Source organism: Lissotriton helveticus, chromosome 1_1, assembly GCF_964261635.1.
Source record: "Lissotriton helveticus chromosome 1_1, aLisHel1.1, whole genome shotgun sequence".
Lineage (NCBI taxonomy): Eukaryota > Metazoa > Chordata > Amphibia > Caudata > Salamandridae > Lissotriton > Lissotriton helveticus.
The window spans coordinates 1911781050-1911799840 of record NC_136057.1 but is presented as its reverse complement, the minus strand read 5'-3'; positions in this window follow the sequence as shown (position 1 = coordinate 1911799840).

The following is an 18791-nucleotide window of genomic DNA, read 5'->3' as shown; positions in this document are numbered from 1 at the left end:
GGACGGCAGTTGTATCCCGGAGTCGAGAAGCCCTGCTGACGCTGTCGCGGCTGACCCTGAGACGAACTTCCCTTGCTGCTCTACCTGGAACCTGCTGGAGCTGCCGCGGTCCATCTTTGCTGTAACCATCCTGGAGCCTGCAGGCGCTGCTGCGGTCCACACTCGCTGAACCATCTCGGAACCTGCTGGCGCTGCCGTGGTCCACACTCGCTGAACCCTCTCGGAACCTGCTGGCGCTGCCGCGGTCCACACTCGCTGAATCATCTTGGAACCTGCTGGCGCTGCCGCGGTCCACACTCGCTGAACCATCTTGGAACCTGCTGGCGCTGCCGCGGTCCACAATCGCTGAACCATCTTGGAACCTGCTGGCGCTGCCGCGGTCCACACTCGCTGAATCATCTTGGAACCTGCTGGCGCTGCCGCGGTCCACACTCGTTGAATCATCTTGGAACCTGCTGGCGCTGCCGCGGTCCACACTCGCTGAACCATCTTGGAACCTGCTGGCGCTGCCGCGGTCCACAATCGCTGAACCATCTTGGAACCTGCTGGCGCTGCCGCGGTCCACACTCGCTGAATCATCTTGGAACCTGCTGGCGCTGCCGCGGTCCACACTCGTTGAATCATCTTGGAACCTGCTGGCGCTGCCGCGGTCCACACTCGCTGAACCATCTTGGGACCTGCCGGCGCTGCCGCGGTCCACACTCGCTGAACCATCTTGGAGCCTGCTGGCGCTGCCGCGGCCCAACCTTCCGGAACCCCCCAACTCGAGGATTGAGAGCTATGCGTAGGGTCTCCTTGCAACCGACCATCTATAAGACTGTCCCTCTACCTTGCCCCTTGCCACGAGACTTTCCAGATCTCGGGATCTGCTGTATATATTGAAACGATACTTATTGCCCGATAAAGATTGAAAACTCTATCTACGTGTGGTGTATATTTGTAGTGGTGTGGTTACTCTGCTGTACGATTCTAGGAGAGGGCCCTCCCGTCGGAGGCCTCTCGACATCGCTCGGTCCCTTCTCTGAAGGAGGGGTAGACCTAGGGGTGGTCAGTCAGACACCTTCTGCCTCCCCCGGGTTCGCCTTTCTAACACTCCTCTACTCTTGTCTTTCCCTTTTCTTTCAAATTGGGCGACATACTTGCACTCACAACCATGGAACAGTGTCCCCTTTGATCTAACCATCTTTAAATGTATTCAATATTTTCCAAAAAGGCTGACAAAAGAGAAAAACATTTCTAGGTGGCTACCATGCCGAAACACAATCATGGGGTGGCCATCTTGGAATGAGTTTCCTTTTATTTCAAGAAAAATAATTCAAGGAACGACATGCTCATTAGCCATCTTTGAATTTTTTTTAACAAAATATTTCACATGTGATCTTATGGACATGTTGTAAACAAAGAATACAATGCAGATGTGCATTTCCGCATTTCACATTCTGCTTCTTGATGGGGAAAATATTTTCCCCATCGAGATACCCCTTCCCTTACACCTCCTTCCAATAAGGGTAAGTTCTTTCCCATTACCAGTCTTGATTGGCACTTTCATAAGGCGTGGTAAGGAAGCAGCATTAAATAATGTGATGCTAAAATACTGAAAAAGGTGTGCAAATTGCGCTTTTTCATTGTATTGGAAATGCTCTAGCTGTCATAATTCTCTTTTGCCTGGAGCACTGAAAATCCTCACACAGCTCCTTGCCAGTAACTTTGCATTTATAACCAAAGTAGGGAGCAACCAGCCCATATGGAATCAACACACAATATTAGAGGCCCCTTGTGAGGTGTTGAAGGAATGTTGACAAGGTTTGCTGAGTTTCAGGACCATGAGGGCCATCAACAGCAAAGTGAGGATTAAATTGTTTGTTTGAGATATTCCAGATGGTATAGATCAATGTATCATTTCTGTGTATTTTTATAAAAGTCAAAAATATGCGTTAAACCTACTTCCACGTGCTCCCAGCTTTGGTAGCTTAGCGACATGAGTTGCAAAGATAAACTGATGCTGAAAATCACACGATTTGATTGAAGGGTGCGCAGTGAATAAAATGCAGATCTTCTGGTTTCATTGACACCAACATAACCAGTAGAAAAAGTGTTCTTGAAAACGAATCACAGAATAAGCGGAGTCAACGAATCGACCGAGGAATTAGGAGAGAAAATTAATGTATGTATGATAATTCACTGCTCAGCAACAGTTTTCACCGAGAATAAGTGTACTAATTGGTGGGGAGAAAGAAAATACTAAATGATTTATTTTAACCATTCCATCGAAAAGCTCAAAACAATTAAATAATTTAACAAAGCGGGATCCTGAAGGCTGGGATGGGATATCAAAGCTTTATATACAGTGTGCTGAGCAACATACTCAGTTTAACAATCATAAATGTGTTTCGCCCTTCGAGTCGCTCAGCGGCTGCTTGTGGTTGGCATGCTTTAACCCTAATTAAGTAGCAGCAGTGTAGCACCGATTTCCATGTAATGCTGAGCTGACAAAACTGGTTGAGCCTAACATAACATAACATAACAACATAGCATAGCATAACATAATATAACATGACATGACATAACATAACAACATAGCATAACATAATATAACATGACATGACATAACATAACATAGCATAACATAACATAGCTTAGCATAACATAATATAACATGACATAACATAGCATAACATAACTTAGAATAACATAACACAACATAGCATAACATAATATAACATGACTTAACACAACATAGCATAACATAATATAACATGACATAACACAACATAGCATAACATAACATGACATGACATAACATATCATATTCATAACATAACATAACACGTAGCCCAAAAAAACTGAATATTTGCTCTTCCATCCCTGCTCCTTAGGCATTTTCCAGGTTATAATTAAACTCTTGATAATAATACGGTCAGATGGGTCAATGAATGTAATGACTTGATGCAGACATGTGCGTCAGACGTCAAGGTCATTAGTCTGAATGTTTGTAGTGACGACTCACTGCTTAATACCCGAGAGGTCATTAAAAAGAGTATGATGACTAACGCACTCATTTAGAACATGTGGGGAACTATTGCCAAAGGCATTTGGAGGAATTTAAAGTAGTATTATTTTTAATACTATTAAATGCTTCTGTTGATGCTTTGTGACTCGGCATCTGGGTAAATGAAACGTTAGCAGCCGTCACAGAGGTAGTCTGTTGTAGTTAGCAGATTGGAAGGAACGACATGGAATATGAGAATTTATCAGCAGTGAGTAAATGCAACACAGCATTAAATATGCTCTGCAATCCAATCACCAGACAATGTCTACTTCATTATTGCTCAACGGCGAAGGAATACAAAAAAGTCCCTTCAAAATTCGACGGAAAGGGATAATCCGGTATTAACTCTCGTTATAAGCGTAGCCGCGAAAGAGCAAAAATGTGGTATCAAGCTCTGTGAAAAAACGGTCAGCCCAAAGTGCCAAAAAGTCATGTAAAAACTGTATTTACCCTCAAAATCCCACCTATTTTAAAACACCAAACCTGAATTGGTCGTTTCATAATCGGACAAGGCCGCTCAAACCTAAACTGTTTGGACCGAGAATTTACCAACGGCGTCTCCAGCCTCTGGATTTCACCTGCCGAAGCTCTGTGAGTCCTGATTCTTACGCACACCTAGACAAGGCGGACATGCGCACAAACTCCTCTAAGACTGCTGTCATCACCTTGCACGGGAGTTTGTTTCTTCTTTTACAAATACTGTTGCAACGGGCTCTCTAGCACCATCGTGTGGCAGTATAAAAGAATATCTTCAGAGTTTAGAAATCAACCGCGTGCACACGTTCAGCACACCCGACCACACCTGGATTTGAAGTATATTCTGTTGCAGCCTCAGAGTCAGAGGGGCATATATTGCTGTCTAACGGAAGCAGTCAACGATCGCCTCAAAATGCGTACTTGCTTGTAAAACACATACAGTTAAGCTTTAAAACACAGTCAAACATAAACCGCTGTAATAGTCCAACAATAAAATCAAAAAAATCTAAACAGGGTAGTATTGAGCAGTACTATCTTTCTACCTGTGCTTAGAACTCATGTGTAACCTGCACCCGTCACTTTCTCTTGTAACACACTGTTTTCTACCTCCTACAATTGTTTACCTGCACAAGTGCCACCATTCCCTTCTTATTTGTTCTTGTGCTTGAGTGCCCTCCATATATTGCAGTATTATAGCTTTATGTTTACCTTGTACGCTTTTGTAACTTGCACACGTCACTTTTTCCTCCTGTATTGCACCGTTTGCTACCTCTTATATTTTGTTGGTTCACGATTGTCACTTTTGTAATGCACCGTTTGCTACCTCTTGTATTTTGCTGGCTCACGATTGTCATTTTTGCTTTATTTAATGTAACGTTTGCCTTTTTATTTGGTTCACTTGTAATGTTCTCATGTACCAGTTCTGTTCCTATTGTGAAGCGCTCTGACACCTTCGGGTAAAGTCCGCGCTATATAAAAATGCACAAATAAATAAATAAATTAGTCTCCGACCTGGAGCAGCACCCTCAATAGGGGCACAAAGAGGTGTGATGTTATTATATCGGCACAACTTAAAGATGTATCAAGGAAAACAAAAGGCTGGGCCTCTAGTGCTTAATTTGTAGCTTGCACCACACATTGCCCTTGCCTTGCTGCCTGTGATAGTAACAACACAACTACATACCTGCAAACTCACACGGTGCCACCCTCTGGCACGTGATATTGGCTCCCATCACAAGGTCACTCGGCGAGGAGCCGATATCACAATGTGGCAGGGAAAACGAGCTGAAAACCGCTGTAAACAGTGGTTTTCCAGCTCGTTTTCCGAGACTTTGAACCGCAGACGTCCATTAAGGGGTATAAAAACACCCCAGGACATCGGCACCAGCCTCAGCAAGCTTTTTTGGAGGTGGGGAGAAGGGGGATTGGCGGAAGGTTGGTGTTCAGAAGTGCCTCATAGGTACTTCCGGCATGAGGTCCCACCCCCTCTAAGGTCCCGGCTCCCTCCTCACAGGTGAGATTTTTGTGCAAGTTGGCAGGTATGCAACTACTGTCCATCACACCCCGACAAGTGTGACAATTCTGACTCTTCTGGGCCCCCAAAGCTATAAAAATGGCAGGTAATAGTCATTTGTAATGTATTTTGACGTAATAATTGACTGTGGTTTTGGTCATCTCCAAATGAGCCAGTCAATGCCATTTTGTAGCAGACTGTCACAAGCGCCAGTGTCGACAATTAAGTGCCGCGGCTGAGCACTAGAAACCACTGGCTCAAATTAAGCCCTGGCCTCACCTAATGGGCCCCTTCACCATGCACAACAGAATCTACATTTTCACCCTCAGCTCTATTATCTACCAAGGGGCAGTGATTTATCAGCAGCCCCTTGCTAACAAAGCCTTCATTGAATTTTTAAAGGATGCCCAGTCACCTTCTGCCACACCTGTGTGTCTGGCTCTCCACCCTCCAACCACAGAAATGCAGGCAGATCACTTCCGCCACCTATGGAAGCTGTACACGCCCTTCATCTTGACTTTTACCCTGCGAAATCAAACACATCCAAATGGATCCCCCTTGCTTTTATAATTAATTGTGATGGCCGTCACCAGTCATCTGGTCCTGCATTTCCAATGTTTGCATTTGTTGCCAATATCTTTTGTTACCTTGCTATGATATTGAGGTTACTGCTTCCTTTGAGCGCAGCCTCAAGCACTCTATTTCCCTACATAAGCACCCAGCCATTACTTTTCACTCCAAACCCTGAGCTCACTAGCTTACCTAGCTTACCTGGCAGGAGCGGTGGTCTAGTATTAGCGTATATAACTATCTTCACACACACATACTGTTGTTTCTTTTTACAGTCTTGCATCCCTAAATTGCATTCTAATACAAAACAAATAATCTATATCCCTAAACTCTGGTATGATAAACTGAGTTTACTTAAAATGTCTGACTGTCACTGCTCTTTTTTCTTTATAATGGCCCTCTCCTTTCCTCCATCTTCTGCATGCCTCCCCTCTCTGAGTGCAACTCATTGACAAATTCATGGTCACCTTAATATCTAATACTGTATTTCTGCAAACTACCCATAGCTCATTTAGAAGATCCTGCTCTTCTGAAATATAAGTCCCTGCAACCTAACAATGCATTGCTTCCCATAGCTCATTTAGTAATCCCACCAACCATGTGTATGTGTAACATCCTCCCACTAATGATCACAAATAAATCATTTTAATTTAATCACCAAAATAAACTGGATTGAATGCTGGGAATAGTTTGTGTAGGCACACAAGACTACTTCCAGTAGTCAACAATAACCAATAATACTGGACTAACCACTAACTTTGAGTTCCAGAGCATTGTGCTGCCTGGTGTGAACCATTTAATCTCCTCTTCAGAGGTAGTAAGTGCTTTATAAATGCAATTGCAATTAGAAATACAAAAACATTCAGATCTGTTGTGTGAATATAGCAGTGTCAGGTGGTGTAAAACAAAATAAATGGTCTTGACTGCTGCGTCGGGCCGCTGGAGGAGATAAAGCTCACATAAAAGGATGGTGACTTAAATGGCTGAATCCAAAGTCCTGTGTCTAGAGTCTACGGTGCTTTTTACTCACTGTGATAGGTCACAGAAGGCGAAACCACTAACACTCCAAACTGTGGAGTCCAGATCTAATTCTATGTCAGGACAGGAGGCTCCGATTATGCTTTCTCATTTCTTTAATGAAATGCTCAGCAGCCAATAAAACAAAACTACAAATCCCATGAATACTTGGGAATGACCATAGAGATTACACTATATAAGGTCCAAACACTAGTCCTTCTTCCTCTTTCTTTGCTGCTCCGCAGCCAGTTAAGTCTCTTTATCTCTTATCTAGTGCTTGTGCTGATTTGATACTGTTTTAATACTGTTATTCTTGCACTTGCCTTGTATTCCGCTGCTCTGCCTTGCTAGTGCGCGGTGTTTATGCTAATTAGTGCGCTCCGGCTCCGTGTTGTTTGCCGGTTCTTTGCTTTCCGTCCGTTGGCGGCGTTTTCTTGGGGGCATGTGTGCACCTCCCTGCGCCTGGCCGCTTGTGCCCGGTTGCCTTGGTGGAGCGGGAGTAGGGGTCGGCGGCTCAACAGGGGAGCGCGAGCGCTCTCGAGCCGGTGTTTGTACGGCGGCAGTCTCGCGCATGCGCGCTGCAGTATTTCCGGCTTGAGGCTCTGTTTACCTCACGCCGGTTGAGTGAAGGACCGTTTATTCAACGCTCACGCCCACAGCCTACGAACTTTTGACCCCGTTCGACGCCGGAGCACAGGAAAGTGCTGCGGTTGTAATTTTCATGTGCATAGGCTCTGCCTAGAGTGTTTATTGATCGGCAGGCTTCACTCCCTCCACGTTTAATTGTTTCTTTGGAGTTTGGTTTGCGCCTACTCTATTTAGCCTGCTCTGGGGTTATCACTCCCCCTGCATTGTATCCTTGATACTGTATATTGGTCCAGTCATCTTGTGGGCTTTGTATTGTTGCACTGCAGTGCTATGGCTGACTACTATGACGCAGATGATGACTGCTTTTATGGTGATGAGGGTGATGATACTCTTGAATATGATTTGGTGGAGGAGCTGGATAAGGGTGTCCAGCACTCGGTGAATAAGGCGCTTGTTCGTGCCATTAACCCTTTAAAGCGTCATTTAAACCAGTATGCGCAGCAGCAGGGCTGGTTGCCTGCCTCGCAGAAATCCACCAAATCCCCTCTGAACCCTCATAAGTCTGACTTCAAGAAGTTGGCGAAAGCTTTGACCTCGGAGGCTTCAAAGTCTTCTGCGCCGCAATTTACTGATGACTCTGATGATGCTCAAGATTTTTCTGCACATGATTCTCCGCCCAAGAAGCGTGTCCGAAAGGCGCATTTTGTTGACGCGCCTGAGTGTCCGTCTCTGTTGACTTTTGAACCGGAGGATATGGTCCACCCAAATTCATCCTCCTGGTTGCCCTCCCCAGCGGTGGCGGCTTATATAGAGGCGCACATTCGTCAGCCATTTGACGCTTCCGTTCGGGCTAGGCTCCGTTCCGAGTGCCCGAGGCCTGATCTTGCTGACCATCTGGCAGATACTCCGGAGGTGGATCCTATGATGGTAACATACCTTAAAAGTATTCGAAGGATCCTAAGAAGGGCCTGGACCGATCCTGGAGATCGTGCCAGGATAAGTTGCTGGACATGCTTGCTCCCCTTTCCAAGATGCTTGATCTAGGCTTCCGGGCTAAGGAGGCTTCGGCTCTCGTGGACCCTGACGAGCTCATTCAGTGGGCACAGAGGGCTGTCTGCCAGCTGGGTAACGTTAATTGCGCCATTTCTGCGGAAAGGCGTAGATCCATTTTGCTCAAGTTGGATCCGAAATTGGCTGAATTGGCGACTTCAGAAGCTGGTCCAGAGGCGCAGGGCCTCTTATTTGGTCAACCGTTCTTAAAGGAACTGACGAGATTTGTGTCCACCTTCAGCGGGATTGATAAGGCACAGGCATCCTTGCGCCGGGCCATGCGTCCGGTTTTTGCCAAGGCCGGACGTCAACGGGGACGCTCGTTCGGCCGTGGGTCGCAGCAGCAGTCCCAGAGAGGTGCCTCGCAGCAGCGTGGTGGACAGTATGATTCAGGATACTCCTCTCGTGCCAATTTCTATCCGTCCCGAAAAGGAAAAGGTCAATACGGCAAAGGACGATCTGGTGGTCAACAAGGCCATTACCAAGATTCCGGCGCTACAGGTGAGCCTCATTCAAGCATGCGATGTGATGTTGGGGGGCAGAGTGCAATTTTTCCTAAACAATTGGCGTATGATCTCCACCGATGCTTGGGTGCTAGAGACCGTTCAGGGTTTCAAGATAGAATTCTATCACCCAATACATCAGACCCGTCTTCCCCCTCCTATGCTTTTTTCCCGTCACTCTCAAGCTTGTCTATCAGACGAAATCGAGGTTCTCCTCAAAAAAGGTGCGATTGTTCCTACCGAACGCCATCCAAAGGGCTTTGTCAGCACAGTCTTTCTGGTCGAGAAGAAAGGGGGCGGGTCTCGCCTGGTTCTCAACCTGAAAGACTTCAACAGCGGGGTGGTGTACAGACACTTCAAAATGGAGGGCATCCATCTTTTGCGGGATCTCCTTCGGGAGGGAGATTGGATGGTCCGTCTGGACCTGAAGGACGCGTATCTGTCGATCCCGATTTACAGGCCCCATCGGCGATTTCTCCAATTCCAATGGCTGGGGAGTTGGTACGAGTATCAGGTTCTCCCATTCGGCCTTTCGTCGGCACCATGGTGCTTCACGAAATTACTGAGGCCAGTTGTAGAACATCTTCGTTCCAGGGGAGTCAGGCTGATAATATATCTGGACGACATCCTTTTTATGGCGGATTGTCCTCTCCGGCTTCTGCAGCATCTGGAGTGGTCCATCACACTCTTGCAGTCTCTAGGTTTTCTAGTCAATGTGCCGAAATCGGTTTTGGTCCCCTCTCAATCCATCGATTTTCTGGGCTTTCAGATAGATTCGGTGACTTGCCAACTTCTCTTGCCCAATCAGAAGCTGCGCTACATCAGGAGGGAATTGACGTCTGTTATTTCCAAACAGACTGTGTCGTTGAGGTCGTTGGCACGTGTGGCCGGTCTTCTAGCGTCCTCCATTCAGGCGATCTTTCCGGGTCCTCTACATTACAGGGCGATGCAACGCCTGAAGATTCAGCATCTCCGGAAAGGCCTCCGCTATTCGGATCAGATTCCTCTTTCGGAGGAAGTGCGGGAGGAGATGCAGTGGTGGCTGGACCACATGGAGGCCTGGAACGGTCGAGCCCTGTTCGGTTCATCTCCGGAACTGGTGATCGAATCGGATGCCAGTCAGTGGGGATGGGGAGCCCGTTGCGGGTCTGTCTCGACGGGGGGTCGTTGGTCACCCCAGGAGTTGGCTCTCCACATAAATTGTCTGGAACTCCTAGCGGGTTCCTTTGCGATACGGTGTTTTTCTCCCCTACAGACGAGTTGTTGCATTCTTCTCCGAATGGACAATGTGTCCGCAGTCCGCTATGTCAACAAGCTGGGCGGGACTCGGTCCAAGGTCTTGGCGGAGATAGCCAAGGATTTTTGGCATTTTTGCCTGCGACGGAAGATCACGGTTATTGCAGAGTATCTTCCGGGCCGCGACAATCTGGTTGCGGATTGGCACTCCCGACACCTTCGGGATTTCAGCGACTGGAGACTTCATCCTCGAGTCTTCCGTGCCATTCTTCGGCAGTGGGGCCAGTGTCACCTGGATCTGTTTGCCTCTCGCCTCAACGCGCAACTTCCCCGGTTTTACAGTTGGAGACCGGATCCCTTAGCTCTGGCCACGGATGCTTTTCTTCAACAGTGGCCATCGACTCTTTGTTATGCGTTTCCCCCTTTCATGATGCTTCCCAGAGTGCTGGCTTACGCCAAGAGGTTTCGTGCGGAACTGATTCTGATTGCTCCTCTCTGGAGGGCTCAGGCGTGGTTCCCGGTTCTTCTAGAGATGTGTTGCGCACCTCCGCTCCTTCTTCCCCTGAAGTGGAATCTGTTGCAGGATCCTCTCGGGAGTCCGCATCCCCTCATTCTGTCAGGCTCTCTCCAGCTGCTGGCATGGCGAATCTCGGGGATCGTTGGTCGATCCCGGGCATTTCTAGCGACGCTGCCCAGTTCATTAGTAACGCCTGGTCTCCCAATACTCACAAGCGATATCGAGGGGCTTGGAAACGCTGGTGTGATTGGTGTGTTCAACGGGAAGTCGATCCCGTTTCAGCGGATGTCAGTCTAGTCATTAATTTTTTGACTTCTCTGGCTACCTCTGGTCTGGCCTATCGGACTGTTAATAGTTTTCGGTCTGCGATTTCTGCGGGCCACGTCCACATTGATGGTAAGCCTGTTGGTGAACATCATTTGCTTTCCAAACTGCTTAAGGGGATTCGTCTTGCAAAACCTCCCACTCCTAAATATGTTTCTTTGTGGGATGTTTCGATTGTCCTGAGGTTTTTGGAGGCTTGGCCTTCTAACCTTTTATTATCCCGTAAACAGTTGTCTGCAAAATTGACCATGTTACTGTGTCTGGTATCCTGCAAGCGTGTTTCTGATATTCGCGCTTTAGACCTTGCGGGTCGCAGTTTCACCCCCGAGGGTGTTACATTCACTCTCTCTAGGAGGACTAAATCCAACACTTCCTCCATAACGTATCCTTCTTTTCCTGATCATCCCAATCTTTGTGTTGTCCAGTGTTTGAAGGATTATGAGGTGAGTACCGCTTCTTTGCGTACGGACGTGCAAGGTCAATTGTTGATTGCCTTGCAGAAGCCTTTCCGTCCTGTTGCACCGGCTACTCTGGCTCGCTGGGTGCGATGGCTCATGTCTGAAGCGGGCATTGATGTTTCTGTGTTTGGAGCACATTCTGCAAGAGGGGCGATGGCCTCTAAAGCTTATTCTCTGGGTGTTACTTTATTTGACATTATGAAAGCTGCAGATTGGTCTTCAGACTCTGTTTTCAAGAAGTTTTATTATAAACCAATTGTTAGTGTTGCTTCTGTTGTGGTGGAAGAGCTTTAAACAAGCATAATCGGAGCCTCCTGTCCTGACATAGAATTCAAAATTTGCAAACATTCGTGACAAGAATTTTCAATTCTATTAAGGACTAGGAGGCGAGGATTATCCCACCCTTATTATGACTATGTTGCATTGTCATGTACTGTATTATATTTGCATATTGTTGCAGATCTCTTTTTCCTTGTTCTTTTCCCCCCCCTGACTTGCTTTGCTTTTTCTCCTTTATTGGGATATTACGGCTCTATATCTTTTTCAGGTTCAGACCAGAAATGATGTGGTTGATCTTCCTCGAGAGTCTCCTATGTCTCCTAGTTCTCGGGACCAAGGTTCCTCCAACCTCTGCTTCAGGATCCTTTGGATTTCGGCAGCGTGCTTGGAACTGTTGTTGTTGCTCTACCTGGGATTGTTTTTCGATGTTGAACTGTTTCCCCAAAGAAAGAGGAAGAAGGACTAGTGTTTGGACCTTATATAGTGTAATCTCTATGGTCATTCCCAAGTATTCATGGGATTTGTAGTTTTGTTTTATTGGCTGCTGAGCATTTCATTAAAGAAATGAGAAAGCATAATCCTCGCCTCCTAGTCCTTAATAGAATTGAAAATTCTTGTCACGAATGTTTGCAAATTTTGAATTCCACACCTTTTGTGGCATGCACAACACCACTTTCCTCCTAACACACAAACATTTATAAAAACAACCAAGGTTTTAAGTGGTCTCAGACCCAGTAGTAATTTAAAACAGACTTTGAAATGGTTCTCTTTCAAGCCCTGTATTCATGTCCTTTACTTTACTGCGAAAAACATTGATCGATTTTTGAATAATCAATGTAAAAAATGTTAAGGTAATCAATGGCGGTCATGTTTATATTTCACATCCTTTATATAATCTTGTATTTCCTATGCATGTTGATTTTTTCGAGGAAGTTCTGTTCAGCAGATTACTCTTATACAGTGCATACTTTAAACAGAGTCACCTCTAGGTGTTTATAACAGGCCATGTGGAGTTGAGCCTGGAGGCAGTGCAAGTTCCTCTCAGTGCCTGTAGTGTGGGTCAAAATGGTGCTTAGAAAATATGGTCACCCATCCTTGGGCTCTCTGCAGAGCGCTCAGAGCAATGGTTATGCATTCCAGATGCAATTATGATTCTATTAAAAAGTTTGTGAAGGAGGTAAGCAGTTGTCGTAATATTTACAAGGTGCAATTAAAAGAAAACGCAGTGCTTAAATGTGGGTCTGTGCATTGTGTGTTTGGATGTGGTGATGTGATGGAGATGCAAAGAAGTACAAGCAAGAGGGATTGACAGGAGTGTGCTGTAGACAAAAGAGATGAGGTGTGAGATATGCAGATGGAGAATTTCAGAAAGATGTGGAGAGAAAAAGAGTGTACATGTCTAACATAGACTGCATACAATAGTGGCATGAGTGGAGTGGGGTCTACTGGCTGACTGAATTTTGGTATGCTAGACAATAACTAATTTTCTGTGAATTTTTCAAAAAATGAAACATTTCACTGTTTCTTCACCTCATCGGACAGTTATCTTAATGCCTTGAACTCACTTGACCTGCCACAGCTGGGGTTCAAAGGGAAGCCGAAACTTGCTGCTGGTATAATGATCCTGCACCAATACTAAATCCCTCCAGATCGGGGAATGAGGAATGGCTTCCCTGAAAGGGCAACCAATGCATAACTGACTGGGACACTTCCTTGTGGCCATATATCAACCTCCCCGTTGGCTTGTGGCCACCAAGGCATTATCTTTCTGTGCTTGATACCTAAAGATTGACAGTAGCCAGTTATCGCTTGCCCCTGGAACAACGTTCAGTTATCAGTCATCATCAATCCTTAATGCTTGCAACAAGCCATCTGCAGCCATTATCTTTACTAATTTTGGGATCATCTCTCAGGCACTACTTGCCACCGCAACCTCATGATATTTAGAATAGTCATTAGTGACCACAGACTTGTGCTGCACATCCGACTGCTGTTTAAATAAGGCAGTTGTTTTTATGCGGTCCGTTTTCCTTAAAGGAAAACAGGATGCATTTAAAAAAAGAAAAATGAAACGTTACTGTTTAATTTTTTCAATCAATCAATCAATCAGAGTACTTGTAGAGCGTGCTACTTACCCGCGAGGGTCTCAAGGCGCTGAGGAGAAGGGGTGCCCTGGGGACCCCTTCCTGTTTGCAAGTGGCTTACCACCTACTTGAAGTAGGTGGTAAACTGTGAGTGTTTTGCAAACGCAATTGCGGTTGCAAAACAAAGGTACATACCATTGGGACTCGCTATTTAGAAAGGGAGGCCCTAGACACGTCCCTTCCTAATAGCGAATCGCAAACCCTATTTTGCTAGTCGGTAATAGGTTACCAACTCACAAAATAGGGTTTGTACATGGACCAGACCTATTTTGCGGTTGTAAACGGGCCAAATTCCCGTATGTGACTGCAAAAAAAGGTCATATATCTGGCCAAAAATGTTTAAACAGTGCTGTCTATTAAAAAAAAAAAAACAATATAGTGAGTGATAATGAAAATAATCCCTCATCATATGTCTTAATTTATATTCATCTGTAGGAGAAAAGATAGGAGAAAAATCATTGACCAGTCTACAAAACAGGGGGGTACATTAAGGATATTAGTGAGACGCCCCACAAGAATTTTTAAAGCAATTGCAGCCTACAGTATAGCAATATCTCTCAAAAACACAAACCCCGCACCTCTATAACAGGTGAAGACAGTCAGGAATTGCTGGTGGAGTGTATGAAGGCAGGAGGAAATCCACTGGGGTGCTTGCGCCTCCCGGAGGAAGCCTCTCTGATTAAAGCCATCTAGGACCCTCAGGCAGTTCATGGGAAGAAGGCAGGCCCCAGGAGAAATACGCCCCTCCGAGTCGCCTAGTTCCCACCTGCAGCAAGGCCAGGTCTCCAAGTCCAGTCATTTGTTTAGTTTCATTACTCGCGTTGAGTGTGACACCCTGGGAGGAGCCTAAACAGGAAGTCAGTGTTTAAACAATGCGGTCAGGAAAAATGAGGGGGGGGGGGCTCAGGGCAGGCCAGGGGAAAAAAAGGCATTCAAAAAAACTAGAAAAATAGTATTATGCACACTGCCCGGTGGACTCAGAAGTTATAATTCACGACTCCCTGCCCCCAAAACAGTGCCCAAAAAAGGGTAATATCCCAATAGCTCCAAAAAAAGAGAGAAACAAAATAAATGATTTTCTGACCCCCCAAAAAAACAGAGAAAGTGACCATTGTGTCAGCTAGCACATTCAAAGCACCAGGCATTTTAGCAAAGACAGGAGAGGGAGACATTGTTCTCAGAGACAAGGATTTTGCAGATGATGGCATGGACGTTGTCATAATTCCATCAAGTCCGGCTCTGGCTACGCCTCATACAACACAGGAGGAAGTTCATAAAATCAGATCAATAGCGTCACTCTGATCACTGAACTTCCTTGTCCTTAGCAATTGGGACTGTCTTAGTCCAGGGTCCGCCTCAGTCATCTCTATGGGTTATCCTAAGGAAACTGATACGCAAGACCAATATATAATTGAGCTCATAGAAACAGCATCAACTAGGCACTAGGTCACTGTATTGCAAATCAAAAAACCCTCTAGTGCCACTCTCAGCCCCTTGGCAAGAAACCGAGCATCCAATGGAAACAACGACTATCAGTTTAAGCCGTTTGTGGTCTGCAGCAGCAGATCTCCAACCAAGGACTAGTTAATCTTTGAAGCCAAGCCTCCCTTAAGTCCTATTAAAAGGTTACAACAAGACGCTGCCACCAGCTCGAGCTCCTCTGCAGCAGGCAGTTCTTCTCCGGTTATAAAAACTAAACCATCAACAGACCAGGCCCCCCGAGTCACCCAAGACCGACGTCCAAGCTTGTACATGGGAGGGGGCGGGGGGGTATCTAAATCCACAATGGATGAAATGTCTTCATCAATTCGCCATCAAGCTGATAAACAGGAACTTCAGGTGGGCCTCCTTTTTTTTTTTTTTTTATAAACTGTTTTTATTGTGGCGAAGATAAGAAGAAGGCACAAAATACACAATCATCGACTCAGGTCACATGTAAACAGCAGGAACAAGAAGTCCCAGAATCAATACACAGCCGTGTATGGCCCACATCCCGGAGGCAGGGCGGCGCAGGGGTAAACATACATATGAAGAGGGAGAAAGTGCAATTGTCGGGTGGGCCTCCTTAACATCATGGCAGTACACATAGTGGGCATTGACAAGAAATTGGAAGCACTCAGCGAACTGAAACAGAGAGCACAAAATCATAATTATACACAGCACAGCACATCACATGCCAATGAGCATATTTAGGGGACAATGTCCAGGTCCTCCCAACAATTCTTACCGACATTTGGGCGGCAGCAAGGTCCCAATCTGTATAACCATTTGAAAGGGTGGGGTTTTAGAAGGGGATGTCAAATAAACAGCACATTCCAACAGCTGGCAAGCGACATAACTCATTGGATCCAGTCGCATCAACCAGGGCCCAAAGAGCAGTAAAGGGTCATTAGCTATAAAGGTTCCCAACAGCTGGACGCAGCAGATGCAGTTAGGGAGAGTCCACCTGCACCTGAGGATCCGGAACCAGCAGTTCTAGTAACCATCAAGGAGGAAAGGGGAGAAAAGATTTGGCCCTAACAAAAAGGAGAACGAAAAGGCAAAGAAAATCCGGCAAGAAAAGCCAAGTCACACAACAAAACAGTATTCAATAGCTATTTGCTCAACACAGAACAGTGGATGCGTCCGAAGCATTGGAGGAAAAAACCGAAGAAATCAAACCTATTGTTATTACCCCGGTGAGCACACACGGGCCAGTGTCCTTTCAAAGCCCCCAGAGTTTGCAGAACAATGCAGTGAAAAATCTCGCCCCTTCAATCAAGGGACAAAACACAGAACCAGGTTTGTAAAGCACCCAGGTCATTTCATTATCCCTACAAGAAGCAAAAGAGACCCGGCTTACTCCCAATATCCCGGTCAACACTGTGGAGCCCTCATCCGGCAGAATTCCTGACAGTAAAGAGCAGGACAACTGGCTTGGTTGTATATAAATCCTTAACATGGGGGAGGTGGAGGAGACACATCCTCGTACAACAAAATGTGAAGTCCTTGCCGGCCCGAGACCAGGGACAGGATGTATGACATTACAACGCATGCATTTACATCGCATGCCTTTACAACGTAAGTATTACAACGCAGTCCATTACAACGCATAGTGCTTTGGGGTGCTGGATAGTGAATAGTTTCATTTACTATTCCAACTCCAGTCCCCGTGGACACTAGAGAAGGTTATTGGATAGTAAATTAACCTATTCCCTATCCTAGAGCGCCCCCCAGAGCAATGCGTTGTAATAGTTTGCGTTGTAATGGTTGCGTTGTAAAGGCTCTGCGATGTAAAAGTTGCGTTGTAAGTGTTGTTCACCAGCAAGGAGCGTCATGGGAGCTACCAGTAACAAAATATTTGCTTATACCGAACTATACATCGATAGGGTGTTTGATACTCTGAATCGAGGAGCCATCATAAAGTTAATAAAGGAAATAAGGGAGCTAGAGCACATCACCTCTAGCGACCTCCAGTGAATAGAATTTATACTGCACCCTAGTAGGAGTGACAGAGAGGCAACACAAACAACTTGGGCCTCTTCCGACGAATGTATGACATTACAACGCATACATTTACAATGCATGCCTTTACAACGTCGTTTTTACACCGCAACATCCCTTACAACGCATACATTTACATCGCATGCCATTACAATGAATTTTTTAAAACTACATTTACCACGCATTCCATTGCATCGCCTTATACCTTTACAACGCATACCATTACATTGCATTTAATGTAAGTGTCAGATAGTGTAGGGGTATAAAGTACTTTTCTAACTCCAGGGGGTGCAACAGTGGGGTAAGTGTTGGATAGTGTAGGGGTACTATGCGTTGTAATGGTATGCATTGTAATGACATGCGATGTAATGCCTGCGTTGTAGTGACATGCATTGTAGTGTCATGCGTTATAGTGAATTGCAATGTAATGGCTACGTTGTAGTGACATGCGTTGTATTGTCATGCGTTATAGTGAATTGCAATGTAATGGCTGCGTTGTAGTGACATGCGTTGTAAAGGATGTTGCAATGTAATGACTGCATTGTAAATGTAGTGCGATGTGATGACTGCGTTGTAAAGGTTGTTTCCCTCTTCTGACATAGCCCAGCAACTGTTGGTCCAGCAGGATATTTTCAAAGAATGGGTGATTGAGCTACAAATAGGCGAAACCCCTCAATATCCAGGACCATTCCTTCCCGCAAAAGTAAGAAGCTTTAACCCACCATTTACCGAAGGCGGAAGCTCGGTCCTAAGAGGTGCGTTGGGGGCAGGACTGGACCCATTACACTTTGAGAGCCTAACAATGGTCCAGGGCCCAAGCAAGGTGCACCAGGTGAAGGATCAGCAGGTCTATCAAGACATCTGGTCATTTAACAGCTTGATGAGGATCAAGAATGCATTAATATATGCTCATGGAACACCCATGGATCAGAAAACATGCTGCAAGACGGAGACGCTTTGTTATTTCTCCAGTCTTTCGGCATCATTCTAATACAGGAAACCTGGAAACACAATCCAAAGGAAATAGTAGGCTACGTAGAGCATCACGTCCCAGCTGGAAAATGTTAAAATTTCAGGCATGCCAGAGGGGCACTATCCACATTCTGCTCCACAAAAAAATTGGGTTAAATAAGAAATCGATCTTGGGGTAAATTGGCAATAAGTAACCAAAACAGGATCTAAAAAGAATATTTTCACCCACATGTCACTGCTCTTCATTAATGTTTACATCTACATAGCACAGTAGGGAATGGGGAACATATAGCAATCTTGCTTAATTTAACAAAGACATTACAGAATCTTCATAAGCAAGCAACATTTATCATCTCTGGGGATTTCAAAATAGATTTAAGCCACCAGAGTAAAAAAGGAGCAACTCCCTGAGTGGCAATAGACTTCGAAAACAACTGGAAAACCTAGGTCTACAGCTTTTTATTAACAATCGAAAGGGGGACACTCCAGCAGCCATCACTTACCTAAGTGGCAGAAAAAGTTCAACAATAGACCACACGCTGTTAAGTAAAGCAGGCTTGCCCCTGGTGCGCCAATTTTAAATCTTACCCTGCAAGGAGAGTGACCGCTTC